This window comes from Musa acuminata, chromosome BXJ3-11, assembly GCF_036884655.1.
Source record: "Musa acuminata AAA Group cultivar baxijiao chromosome BXJ3-11, Cavendish_Baxijiao_AAA, whole genome shotgun sequence".
In the NCBI taxonomy this organism is placed as follows: domain Eukaryota; kingdom Viridiplantae; phylum Streptophyta; class Magnoliopsida; order Zingiberales; family Musaceae; genus Musa; species Musa acuminata.
Genome location: NC_088359.1, coordinates 7,806,635 through 7,819,924, shown reverse-complemented (window position 1 = coordinate 7,819,924; position 13,290 = coordinate 7,806,635). Strand labels below are relative to the sequence as shown.

Genomic DNA, 13,290 nt, shown 5'->3' with positions numbered 1-13,290 from the left:
ATGAGTTATATCTAGCATAGTACAAACTATAACATACATTAAACTGCCTACCATATATGAGTAAGGTACTTTGGATATTTCTTCTTTTTCTTTTTCACTTGTAGGATATTATTTCGAACTAAGCTTGAAATAACTTGTAAGTGGAGAACAAACTATTTTGGCTTTACTCATGTTAAATCTTTTAAGAACCTTTTCAATGTAGGTCTCATGAGATAGCCAAATCTTCTCATTCTTCCTATCATAAAGAATCTTCATATCAAGTATTTGTTTTGCTGATTCAAATTCTTTCATGATAAAAGACTTACTTAGCTCTTTTTTAAGCTTCTTAATTTTACCAACATCATGGTCAACAATCAGCATATCATCAACATATAGTAGGAGAATAATAAAATCATTATTTAAATTTTTTTTATAAACACATAATGATCAGATGCGATTCTATTATACCATTGGTTAATAAAAAAGGAATCATCTTCTTGTATCACTATCTAAGTACTTGTTTGAATCCATATAAGCTTTTCCTAAGCTTATACATTAGATTTTTTTTTTGTCTTAACTCTGAATCCTTATGGTTGCTCTATGTAACTTTCTTCTTCTAAGTCACTATGAAAATATATAATTTTCACATCAAGTTGCTCAACTTCTAAGTTCAAGTGGGTAGCTAAATCAAGAACAACTCGGATAGAGAACATTTTCACCATAGGATAAAAATATCTTCAAAGTCAATACCTTTTTTCTAACTGAATCCTTTTACAACTAGTCATGCCTTGTATCTTTATTGTGAGATATTATTTTCAATCTTTAATTTATAAACTCATTTATTCTTGAGAGCTTTATTCCCTTAAGGCAACTTTACTAAGTTATAGGTGTGGTTCTCAAGCAAGGATCTCATCTCTTTTTGCATGGCTTTAACCTACTCATTCTTGTACTCATGTAAAAAAGTTTCTTAGTAAGTTTTTGACTCTCCCCCATCAGTAAACATAATATACTCATGTGGAGGATATCTTGTAGATGATTGTCGTTCTCTTGTGGATTTTCTTAATGGAATCTCAACTGATGGTGGAGGTGCTTGCTTAAATTGTTCAATTAGTTCAACATCATCAACTGTAAGAGCACCATCACTGATATTCTCACCATAATCTTCTTGTTCATCTCCCTCATGATCATCATGAACTACAGGTAGAGGAATTGGACCCAAACTCCAAGGGATATAGACAGAGGTTTTTGGCTTCTCAATATTATCTCCATCATTAAACAATTGGTCTTTAAGAAATACAATATCTCTACTTCTAATAATCTTCTTGTTCATTGGATTCTATAATATGTACCTAAATTTTTCATGATCATACCCTAAGAAAATGCATGTGTTTACCTTATTATCAAGCTTGTAGCTCTCATATTTAGGAATATGAATAAATATCTTGTACCCAAAGACTCTCAAGTGATCATAAGATACATCTTTCCTTTTCATACTTTCTCTGAAACATCGTCTTTCAGAGAAACTGATGGAGAAAGGTTTATCAAGTTAATTGTAGTTCTCAAAGCCTTCCTCCAAAATGATTTAGATAACTCAACATAAGAAAGCATATACTTAATTCTTTCTTCAATGGTTCTATTCATCCTTTCTGTCATACCATTTTGCTGAGGAGTTTTAAGAACTGTTTTCCCAAGCCTGATACCATAAAATTTGTAATAATTCTCAAAAGGACCCTTGTACTCATCACCATTATCTGCTCAAACATACTTTAGCTTTCTACCAGTTTCTCTTTCAAAATTGACATAAAACTCTTTGAAAACATCGAGTACATGATATTTAAATTTTAAAGTAAAAACTCAAACTTTTTTAGAATGGTCATCAATCAAAGTAATAAAATAAAGAGCATCTCTAAGAATTCTAATTTACATAGTACAGATATCAGTGTGAACCAAATTAATAACATTTGTTCTTCTATATGGTGGATATGTATGAAAGATAACTCTATGTATTTTTTCAACTAAGCAATGATCACAAGATTTAAGATATGTACCTTACGACTTCGGTAAGAATTAATTTCTAGCAAGAGTTTGAAGTCCATTCTTGTTGATATGACCAAGTCTCTTATGTCAAAGATCTATGCTTTTACTCTTTTTAATCGCATTAATCTCTCCTTTGTGTAGCTTAGTTTCCCTGACATAAAAAGAGTTTAGCTTTTTTTCTCTTGCCACAACTAGAGAACATTTAATGAGCTTCCATTTGCTTTCACCAAAATAATGTGTAAATCCCTCGTTATCAAGTATGCTTGTAGATATCAAGTTAAGACGAATATTTAAAATATGTCTAATATCTTTAAGTATTAATTTGCTCTCAGTATTGATCTTCAAGCAAATATCGTAAATACTCATAATATTAGATGTACCACTATTTCCCATTTTAATATTACCAAAATCACCAACAGTGTAAAATTTAAAAAAAAATCACTATAAGAAGTAACATGGAATGAAGTACCAAAGTCAATTACCCAATTACTATCTTGAGTTGCAAGACTGACATATCCGTCATCATAAACAATAACGATATCACCTTTAGCAATAATTGTATTAGTTTTTTTCTTATTTTTCTTCTTTTCATTATGTTCTCGCTTCCAAAACCTTCACTCTTTTTTCATGTGATATAGCCTATTATAGTGGAAACACTTGATATCTTTTTTAGAATAGACTTATATGCTCAACAATGTTATCATCATCTTTATATTTTAAATTGATAAGCCTTCTAAGAAGAAAAATTATATTTACTATTATCTTTTTGCAAAGAGATTTTCTAACCAATGCCAAATAATATCAGCTTTGGTTTCATTAGAAATATGCTCATGCAAATTTACATACATCCATCTTCTAATATAGGCAATTGCTTTTTTATATTGGACATCTCATTCCTCATTTTCCATAGTAGAAGGTTTTTTTTAACTTTGATGAGCTTATACAAATCTTTGTAATAAAACAAATCTTCCACCATACACTTCCAAGTGAAATAATTTAATAAGTTCAATTTAGTCATACTGTTTGACTCTTCCATTTTAAATATACTAATAAAAACTAGCACCAAATAACCTGACTCTGATACCACTTGTTGGGAAAAAACTATTATAGTAGAATAATTCTTTTCTTTCTTTGTGTATCAAAAAGGGTTCCTCACCAAAATACCAACTTGTTACTAAAAATAAATATTAACCATAGTAGCATAAATAGTAGAATAATGAATCAATCACAAAGTGAGACACCGAATTTTTACATGAAAATTTCAATGCGGGAAAAATCACGGGACCGTAGTCTACTTCAAACCTCTACTATCACCAATAATGATAATAGGTTTACAACAAGCTTTCTCCAAAATAACTAGAAGATCACAATAACATCGAGAAAATAGATCTTAGTTCAATAATAATATATTATCATCACCATAAATAGATTTTATCAAAAAAATAATTTAGATTTCACCAAGTGAGTATATCATAAAAGTATTTCAAAGAGAACAAATCACATATTAACACTGTTAGTATTATAGAGCTTATTGCAAGGATTCTTCTCATAAAATTTGGATCAAAACTAATAAAGTTTAGTTATTTGATCATCTAATAAAAAGCTAAAACCTAACTTTCTCTCTCCTCTCTCTCTTTCTTTTTTTTTCATCTTATTTTCTTTCGTAGTTCGCTTGCATGTCTTAATTTTTTTAAAATTTTAATAATTAATTAGATTTTAGCTCAATGGTCCTATTGTCCGATCCAAGCTCACCTATAAGTTGAACCCAACACCAACGTTAGTTGAAGGACGTCAACCATGTAACACTAGTGGGAAGTTGAGTCAATAAAATCGTTACCCTATTCTGTTCATGATTTTACAATCACATTCATAATCATATGAGACATATAATTGTCTGTAATATTAATCATGATGATGATAACAATATATAAAAATATTTGCAAGTATGTTGTTAAGGGCTCATGACTCTTTCGAGCTTATAAACTTTGTATTTAGTTGAATCCTTCAAATATAAACTAACTTAATATTATAGAGGCCTTGTTTGGTTTGCCTTTCATATAGTTTTTATAGAATATAGGGTTGGATCTTTACTTTCCTAACACCATAACCTAAGAATATATGGTTGGATTTCTTAACACAATAACCTAAGAATAACCTAAGATGAGGTGTTAATCGATCCTTTCCTAACATCATAATATAAGGCGAGATGTTGGTCCATCGCAGCCACAATCGTCGCCATCACAGCCACAACCGTCGCCATCGCAGCCACAACCGTCGTCGTCGCAGTCGCAACCGCCGCCATCGCAATCGCAACCGCCGCCATCGTAATCGCAACCATCGCCATCGCAATCGTAGCCACTGCCATCGCAGCCGCAGCCATCATCGTCAAAACTATAGCAACAACAATAGCAGCAGCAATATGCTCTTGTCCTACTCATGAAGCCTCTTGCTTGTAAACCATATTTTGCATCGATCCAAGATTAGTATCCTTGTCAGGAGCACCATCTTGCGGGGGCATGATAGAAGATAAGATTTCTCCAATTATATAAGGAAATCTTATCTATTCTGTTGAGGAAAATCCTCTATTCTATTGAGGAAAATCCTCCCTCCTAATCTCTATAAATAGTAGAGGGACATGCTAATGTATTCAAGCTAAAGTTCTTCAATAAAGTTCTTTATTTTTTCAATAAAGCTTCTTATCTTCTATTCTTTCTATCAGTTACAACCTAGGGATCACCAATTAGCTCTTTCACTCTATAGGGATATTAAGGGGCATAGCACAATAAATCTTGGGGTAGGATTGGTTTGCCCAGGTGACTAACCGTGCTAAAGTCGAACATACATACAATGATCTTCATGTGTAAAAGAAATATTATAAAAAAAGGATGATAGATGATAATACGAAAGTGTGTTATGTCTAAACAGATGTAATGAACGGATGAAGAAAAGGTATTATGAAATGAGAAATATTTCGAATCTAATTTAACATAAAAGTGAAACATGTTTGGCTTTGAATCTCGAGACAACTAAAATATTATCTTCATATATTCATAAGTAGTTATTTAACAAAAGTTAGATACAGTTTCGAGCATTTTATGTATAATTTCGTCAAAAAAATCAAAACAAAATTATGACTTATTCCGGATGGCCATATCCAATTTACCAATTCGTGGATTACGAACGGTGACAAATCCGCAGCACGTGCGACGAATTATGATCCGCCCAGGAACACGTGGAGCCAACTGAGGTGACCAAATTTGATACGCTCACCCATTCTGTCGCCTACGCCACCAGTCCGGGGGGGCCCAGTCGCTGAACTAAATCCCACTCTCGCGGGTAAAATTTATGGTGTCGTTATATCAATGCAATTCTTATATCCCCCGGCAACGCGAGGGACGGCGAACGCTTTCGACCTCGCCGTCGACGCCCAAGGCGACCTTAAGCAGTGATAGGACCTATTTTGGATCCAAGATATGGTACTGGCATCCAAGATACGTCACGGCCAGTGCCATATGTCAGCTCAGAATCTATATTAAACCATTGCTTGACACGTCTTGGGAATCCCGAGATAGCACCGCCCCCAAGACACGACAAGTCACAATCCGTACCAAGACACTGTTTGGTATGTCCACCACGTCAACCCATGTATGACCGACCCTCGGACAGTAATATAAAGACCTCTGGCCATCACCCAACCATGGGGAAGAATTTCTACCCACAACTGACTTGCTCGTCAGAGAGGCCAAAGTCGGGAATCACCCGACGAAGGCCTTTTTTGCAGGGAAGCAGTCACCTCGAGCCACGAGCGTCTCGACCTGAAAATCGCCACCCAGTGAAGGAGGGCGAGCTGCCACCTATCTCAGGAACGGAGAGACGCAACTTGACGCGGACGGCGCTCGGACCAAGAAACGCTGACCAACACCCTGTCGCGAAGGCTTGACCTACCTCGGCGTCTAGCTCAGCCGACAGAGAGCTCCCGACATTGACCCATGGACCTAGCCGTGCTGACTCATCAGCCATGGCACATTTGTTCACCAATATTTTGGCACTAGAAGGAGGGCCATGTCGTAGGAGCATCCCACCGAGGCTTTTCCCGAGGAAGAACCGACGACCGTTCACCCCTCTGTCGGGCTCGGAGAGCCGTCCCTACCTCTTCTCAAAGACGGGGGTATCTTAGCCACGACGCCAAATCGCTACTAGCGTCTATTTAATGACCTAGGGTGGTCGCCTCTCGGACTTCCCGCGGGAACCTCGGTCGTGACACCCGAGAAGTTCCCCAACTTGACTAAGCAAATGCAAGCAATGGCTAGGATGATGTAGACCCTTGTACCCCTCATTTCTCAGATCGTCTAGCTAGCAGCTCCCTCGATCGAGCTGGTACCCCAAGGGCCGAGTAAGGAGCAAGTCAAGACGGGTGAAGCACTTGAGCACATGGGGGACCTAAGAGGCTCGCCCAGGCAGGGCACTCCTCAAACCATGCTCTGAACAACCAACACTTGGACGAATTCCAACGCGAGCTCCGGAAGTCGCGGGGTGAGGCAGGCGAAGGCACCTCGGGCGGATCACCTTTCATTCAAGAAATACGGGACAAGCTTGTCCCCCTCAACCTTAGGTTACCAGCATTGGAGGCGTATGACGGCGGTTCCTACCCCACGGAGCACATCGCCGCATTCCGAGCTCAGATGGCCCTCTACGGCATGTCTGATGCCCTAATGTGCCGCGCATTTCCGACCACCTTCTGAGGACCAGCCCGAACGTGGTTCAGTCGGCTGTGCCTCTCCTCGATCTCATCCTTTGACCAGCTCGCAAGGGAGTTCGAGCAGAATTTCCTTGCCAGCGTGCGGCCCAAGCCTTCCATGGTAGCTTTACTCATGTTGTCCCAACTCGAAGACAAGTTGCTCTCCCAATTTGTGGCATGCTTCGCCACTGAAATCTGGGGATTTTCGGACGCTCACCCCTCTTTAATTATGCAGGCGTTCCTAATGGGCTTGAAGCCTTCAAGGCTCTTCTAGTCACTAATCGAGAAGCCACCCACAACCATCCCCGAGATGCTTCAACGCGCCAACCAGTACGTCGCTGCTGAAGCTCTAGTGGTGGGAAAACACATGGACGGGAAAAGGCCAAGGGTGGAACAATTCGGTGGGATGACCACAACAGCCCCGATGCGACCACAACAGAAGGCCTGACCGACCAGAGCTGCCGATACCGAGACCACCGCCTCTCCCCCTAAACGCATCTCGTACCGAGATCTATCTCCAAATTAGGAAAAAATACCTTTTATGGCAGCCCAACCCCTTGAAAGGTACTCACAAGAATCAGTCCAAATATTACAGGTTCCATCGAGACTACGACCATGATACGGAGACCTGCCATGATATGGAGACCTACCACGACCTCTAGAATCAAATTGAGGACTTGATCCGAAGGGGGCACCTCGGGCGCTACCTCAAAGAACCTCAAGAAGCGACCACGCGGCCCGGGGGTCCATCGAGAGGCAGATCGACGTCATCTCTGGGGGACCGACAGCCGGCGACAGCAGCTCAATGACGAGGAAGGCCTACGCCCAAGTTGCACCAATTCTTGCCCGAGCCGGTCCAGATCGATTCCCGACTTGCGGCTCGCTGGCCCAACTCCTGCCCGGGTCGCTCCAGATCGGTTCCCGACTTGTGACCCGCCGACCCAGCTCTTGCCCGAGCCACTCCAGATCGGTTTTCGACTTGTGGCTCACTAGCCCAACTCTTGCCCTGGTCGCTCCAGATCGGTTCTCGACTTGCGACCCACCGACCCAGCTCTTGCCCGAGCCGCTCTAGATCGGTTCTCGACTTGTGGCTCGATGGCCCAACTCCTGCCCGGGTCGCTCCAGATCAGTTCTCGACTTATGACCTGCCGGCCCAGCTCTTACCCGAGCCGCTCCAGATCTGTTCCCGACTTACGACTCGATGGCCCAACTCCTGCCCGGGTCACTCCAGATCGGTTCCCGACTTGCGACTCGATGGCCCAACTCCTGCCCGGGTCACTCCAGATCGGTTCCTGACTTGCGACCCGCCGGCCCAGCTCTTGCTCGAGCCGCTCCAGATTGGTTCCCGACTTGCGGCTCGATGGCCCAACTCCTGCCCGGGTCACTCCAGATCGGTTCCCGACTTGCGACCCACCGACCCAACTCTTGCCCGAGCCGCTCCAGATCGGTTCTCGACTTGCGACTCGCCAGCCCAGATCTTACCCGAGTTCGCTCCAGATCGGCTCCCGACTTGAGACTCGTCGACCTAGACCGTGCCTGAGCCACTCTAGATCGGTTCCTGACTTGTGGCTCATCGGCATCGAAACATGGGCCCAGACTCAATCACTCGGCCTTTAGGGCCAACCTTCAGACCAAGCAGCGTCTCGCGGCCAATCTAATGCTCGAGTCACATCTCGGTCGATCTAACTTTCGAGCCACACCTCGCCGGCCTAGTTCGTTATCCGAGTCACTTCACGACGATCCCCGACTTGTGACTCGCTCTATCGTGATCCACGACTTGCGACTCGCTCCATCGCGATCCACGACTTACGACTCGTCATCCCAGATCCCATTCACGAGCAACCGACGCGATCACACCACTCCGACCTCGGCACGTCTCTTGGCCCTTCCAGGACCCCACGACACGCCATGTTGAGGGGGGGGGAAGAGAAGTGATAGGGCCTATTTTGGGTCCAAGACACGTCACAGCCGGTATCACACGCCAGCTCAGAATCCGTACCAAGCCACTGCTTGGCACGTCTCGAGAATCCCGAGGCAGCACCGCCCCCAAGACACGACAAGTCAAAATTCGTACCAAGGCACTATTTAGCACGTCAACCACGCCAACCCGTGTACGATCGACCATCGGATAGTAGTATAAAAACCTTTGGCCGGCACCCGGCCCTGGGGGAGGAATTCCACTCACAACTGACTTGCTTGTCGGAGGGGCCAAAGTTGGGAATCACCCGATGAAGGCCTTTTTTGCAGGGAAGTGGTCATCCCGAGCCACGAACGCCTCGACCCGGAAATCGCCACCCAGTGAAGGAGGGCGAGTTGCTACCTATCTCGGGAACGGAGAGACGCAGCTCGACACGGACGGCACTCGGACCAAGAAATGCTGACCAACACCCTGTTGCGAAGGTCCGACCTACCTTGGCATCCAGCTCAGTCGACAGAGAGCTCCCGACATCGACCCGTGGACCTAACCGTGCTGAATCATGAGCCACGCACATTTGTGCACATTTGTTCACCAATAAGCAGATCCCTCCTCCGTCTTCGCCAAAGCATCATGCTAAGTGCTCCGAGATATACACAATCCCTCATGTACCGAATATTTCTCTGACCTTGATCCTCGATTTGTTCCTCCAATCCATGCCTGATTTTAGCTGCTTCCTTGGATTCTAGGGTGTCATCCAATTTGATCCTCTCTCTTGATTCAATATCAAGTTGGACCCGTTTCTTGGATTTCCTCGCGTCATTGGTCGGTTGACGTCGACCTCTCCGACGAAGAGAGCGAGCGCCGCCTTCATAACAGGTCTTTTGCTCGTCAATCCATCATGACGAATCGATTCGTGTGCTGTGTGATCTTGGAAGCCATAAAGAATTCACTTTGTTGTGGGCAGGTTATTGTGTAGGATCAGGCAAAGGGGGTTCCTTGAATTGGATTTGGTAGTGGGGACATGGGTAGGGGAGCACATTCGTGCCTTGGATCAGCTCCATATCAGAGCCCTCATGGATGTTCTTGACCTGGTGAGTTTAGTTGATTTGTGTTCTATCTTAATTTGCTTGCCTCATATTACTCTGTTGCAATGTTCCTGAATTTAACATATCTAAAGCTGCTGAGCCATATAGGTACCAAAAGTGTTCCATTGTTCTTCTCTGCTCTGATGAAATCATCTTATGATGTCTATTAAGGTCATCTTTTAGGTCTCATCATGCCGTGTGGGGTTTGAACCATACTTACTTTTTGAAACAATAATTTTGTGTTTCTAACAACAAATTATAATAGCATCTCTTGAAGTGGATTCTTAAATGTAACACCAACTTACCATATTATTTATAAGGAACGGAAATTGTCAATAAGAAGAATGTGTACTAGTATTACAGTAGCCAAAATGATCCTCCAATTTACAATGTTATCCTCATTCAGATTTCTTTTTTTTTTTTTGCTGATCCTCATTCAGATTTCAAACAACAGGTATTTCATGCTAGAATTGCATTTATTCAATCTCTGGAATTGGTGTTATAACTTACTGTTGAGCAGCTTTTGAGACTTATGCTTGTGTTGCAATTGGTATTAGGGGCAGTGGCAGCTTGGTGCTTCATATTTGGGTTTGTAGTTCGGGAAAAGAAGTAGTGTTGTCTATTCTTGCTGAGTTCTCAAAATACTTGTGTGAATAGTCTTTAGCCATAACTGAGATCTTAGTTTATAAAAGATATTAATTGTTGAGGCAGGTATAAATTGCTTCAAGTTGGAACAATAACATGCTTGGGTGATGAACTTAAAGAGGCACCCTCTCTAGGTTCTTTTCCATTGTGAGAGCATTAAAGTAGATCCACCTTATTGATGCAACCAAAAGACAAACCAAGAAAACACCTTTTACCATGGTCAAAATTTCAACATTTTACAATTAAGTGTGCCGGTGACCTATTATTTCGTTCATTTGTAACCGTGAATTAGGACTTTCCTTTTCAAGCATCATATCAGAGGGTAATTTAGGCTTGTAATGCATGCATCTTGTACAACTATGTCGGAAACTTTTTGATGCCCACGTTTCTGAACCTATTTGCTCACTCAGTTCAATTAGGTTATGTAGGGTAACTACATTCATCACTTGAAGAGCAGCAGAGAGTTTTCTTCCAGTCAATTTGTTCATGTTCCTTTGTGCATCCACATATAATCATCATTAAGACTAAAGTGCTGCCATATAAGATATTCAAAATTGTTATGAAGGACTCTTCATCCTTTTTCCACTTACTATATCTTGCCTTGGTTCTAGAGCTCCACATGCCAATACAACTTTCTTTCATTTTCTGTCTGTTTAGCAGAATTATCAAATTGTTGCCATTCAATGTCATGGATCACACCTTCAATCCAACATCAATATGTTGTTTGATAGATATGTACAATATATCTTTCATCAAATTTAGCTACCTTTACGTCCACATATACAATCTTATTAACTATTCATGTAATCATAAAAAAATTATCTTCAGTTTGCTTATTCAACCATGTATGCCGAATCATTTCTTCCAGAGTAGTACCCTTGGTAACTCTTCTAATGAACCTTTATAACCTGACATGTCATATGCTTCATTTAATTCAATATTAGATCAGACATGTATATAGAAGAACATCTTCATGAGATTGGGATGCAAGAAATCGACTCTATACATATTGATAAAAGATATATCAAGGAAAATACTTCAAAAGCAAAATAAACTGATGTCATACTCATCAGAACTTGAACATTTTCAGCAGTTATTTGATTGATAATTCAGACAAGGCACACCTATTGAAGTTTATTATACTGCTTATAAGCTTAGTATTTTCCACAATAGCACTCAATTGGTTTATTAAAGCTCTTAACTCTTATGAATTCTGAAATAACTTCCTAGGTATTTGCTTACAAGTGAAACCAACACTGAATTTTGAGAAGTTCCAACTTTTGATATATCACCTTAATTGCTTCCCTCTTCATATTGCCATCACAAAATTATTATCCTAGTTCTTCAGATCTTTATTCATAGATTTGGTACTTTTGTTCAGATTTTGGGTGCAAATAGTTGCCTACCTCATTATTATTGAGGCTTTTAGTGTGTTGTGTGTGATATCAGGGACACCATGTATTTGCTATATGTCAAGTTTAATTCGATAATCTAGCGTGGTGGCCCTTCTCTAATCTTAGTTTCTCTTTGCTCGATTTCTGAAGTATTAATGTTATGATTGGCAACTATTGTACAAGTTGAATTTGTTATCAAGAAGGTAACTTGGAATGAGGAGGATTAAGAAGAAACTTACAATAGTAGCGTGGTCCTTATTTCAAATGTCTCTAATATTAATTTGCCTTTCTTGATTTCTGAATGTATTAACACATATAACTAGCAACTGGCACAGGTTCATTATGTTATTTAAGAATGTAATTTGGAATAAGGAGGATTGGGAAGAAATTCACAATAATAACATGGTCTTGCTCCAATTGAATAAATTAATGGTAATAACATGGTTTTTATTCCACATAGCTACTCTTGTCCCTGCATGAGTGTAGCAATTATTTACATATTTTGTTGGCTTTATCTGCCACTTTTAGTGCTAATGAGTTTGCTAGATGTTTCTTCTGTAGTATTGACACTACCTTTGCTTGTAAAAAATTCTGCAGGAAAGCCCAGATCTGTGGAAGTGGCTTACTGCTAAGAGCAAGCACCAGAAGCAGTCAAGAACAATCCTGTATAGCATTTCAAACATAAAAAAATCTGTGTTTCCTTTTAGTATTATGTTTATTTTCATGTTTTATATTTTTCTAACTGTGTTCTGTGGGTATTCTGTGCTATCCACTCCAAGATTATGTCAAATCTACACGGCCATGCTGCACCAGAGACCCGAGCAAATCCTAGTCCCGCAGATTAATCTCTTGAGCTCGATTAATGTACCATTTGTTCTTTCAATATATTCTTTTCTACAGCTTCTCTGTGATCGATAATTTATCAAAATGCTCGCTAAAATTTCTTCATCGTCAGATTGTTTCTTTCTTTTCTTTTATATTTTCATCGGAAGTGTGATTTTTATGTGGTGACAGATTGGTTTGTAAATTATGGGAAGATACATATAAGCTTACATATCATTCTTAAGAGGGTGAACTACAAAGGTTCACAAGGACATTGTTTTAGTCTGAGCCCAATCATGGACAACTTGTTTCTTACTTTCTGCTGTTACTCGTGGGTCGATACACAAACTGTACTAACCACAATATCCAACCTGCCACCTGCTCATAACATAGGGAATGTCTTGGTCCATTTTGAGGCAGAGGATTGAAGGCTTATAATCATGAAGGAAACATGCTTCTGAAAATTTTCTGGGAGAAAATTTTTGAACCTGTGAACTAAATGAAATATGCTCTGTGCATTCGCAATCATGTTTTCATATGTCTACAAAGGTTAGTTCTCACTCTTAACATTTTATTCCAAGAATAATATTTCATTGATGATAGAGTAAAACTCTATGTTCTTGAGTTTTTAAAGATTACCAACGTTTCTAAAGTATCTATCAGATTGTCCTT

General features: G+C 40.5%; 1 long non-coding RNA gene across 1 annotated transcript; it reads left to right on the top strand.

The window, feature by feature from the left end:
- The first annotated feature begins 9,276 nt into the window (after positions 1-9,276).
- Positions 9,277-12,800, top strand: LOC108951726 (uncharacterized). The gene is made up of 3 exons (XR_010502165.1): positions 9,277-9,548; positions 9,637-9,763; positions 12,394-12,800. It is a non-coding gene; the product is annotated as an uncharacterized LOC108951726 (long non-coding RNA).
- The last annotated feature ends 490 nt before the right edge of the window (positions 12,801-13,290 follow it).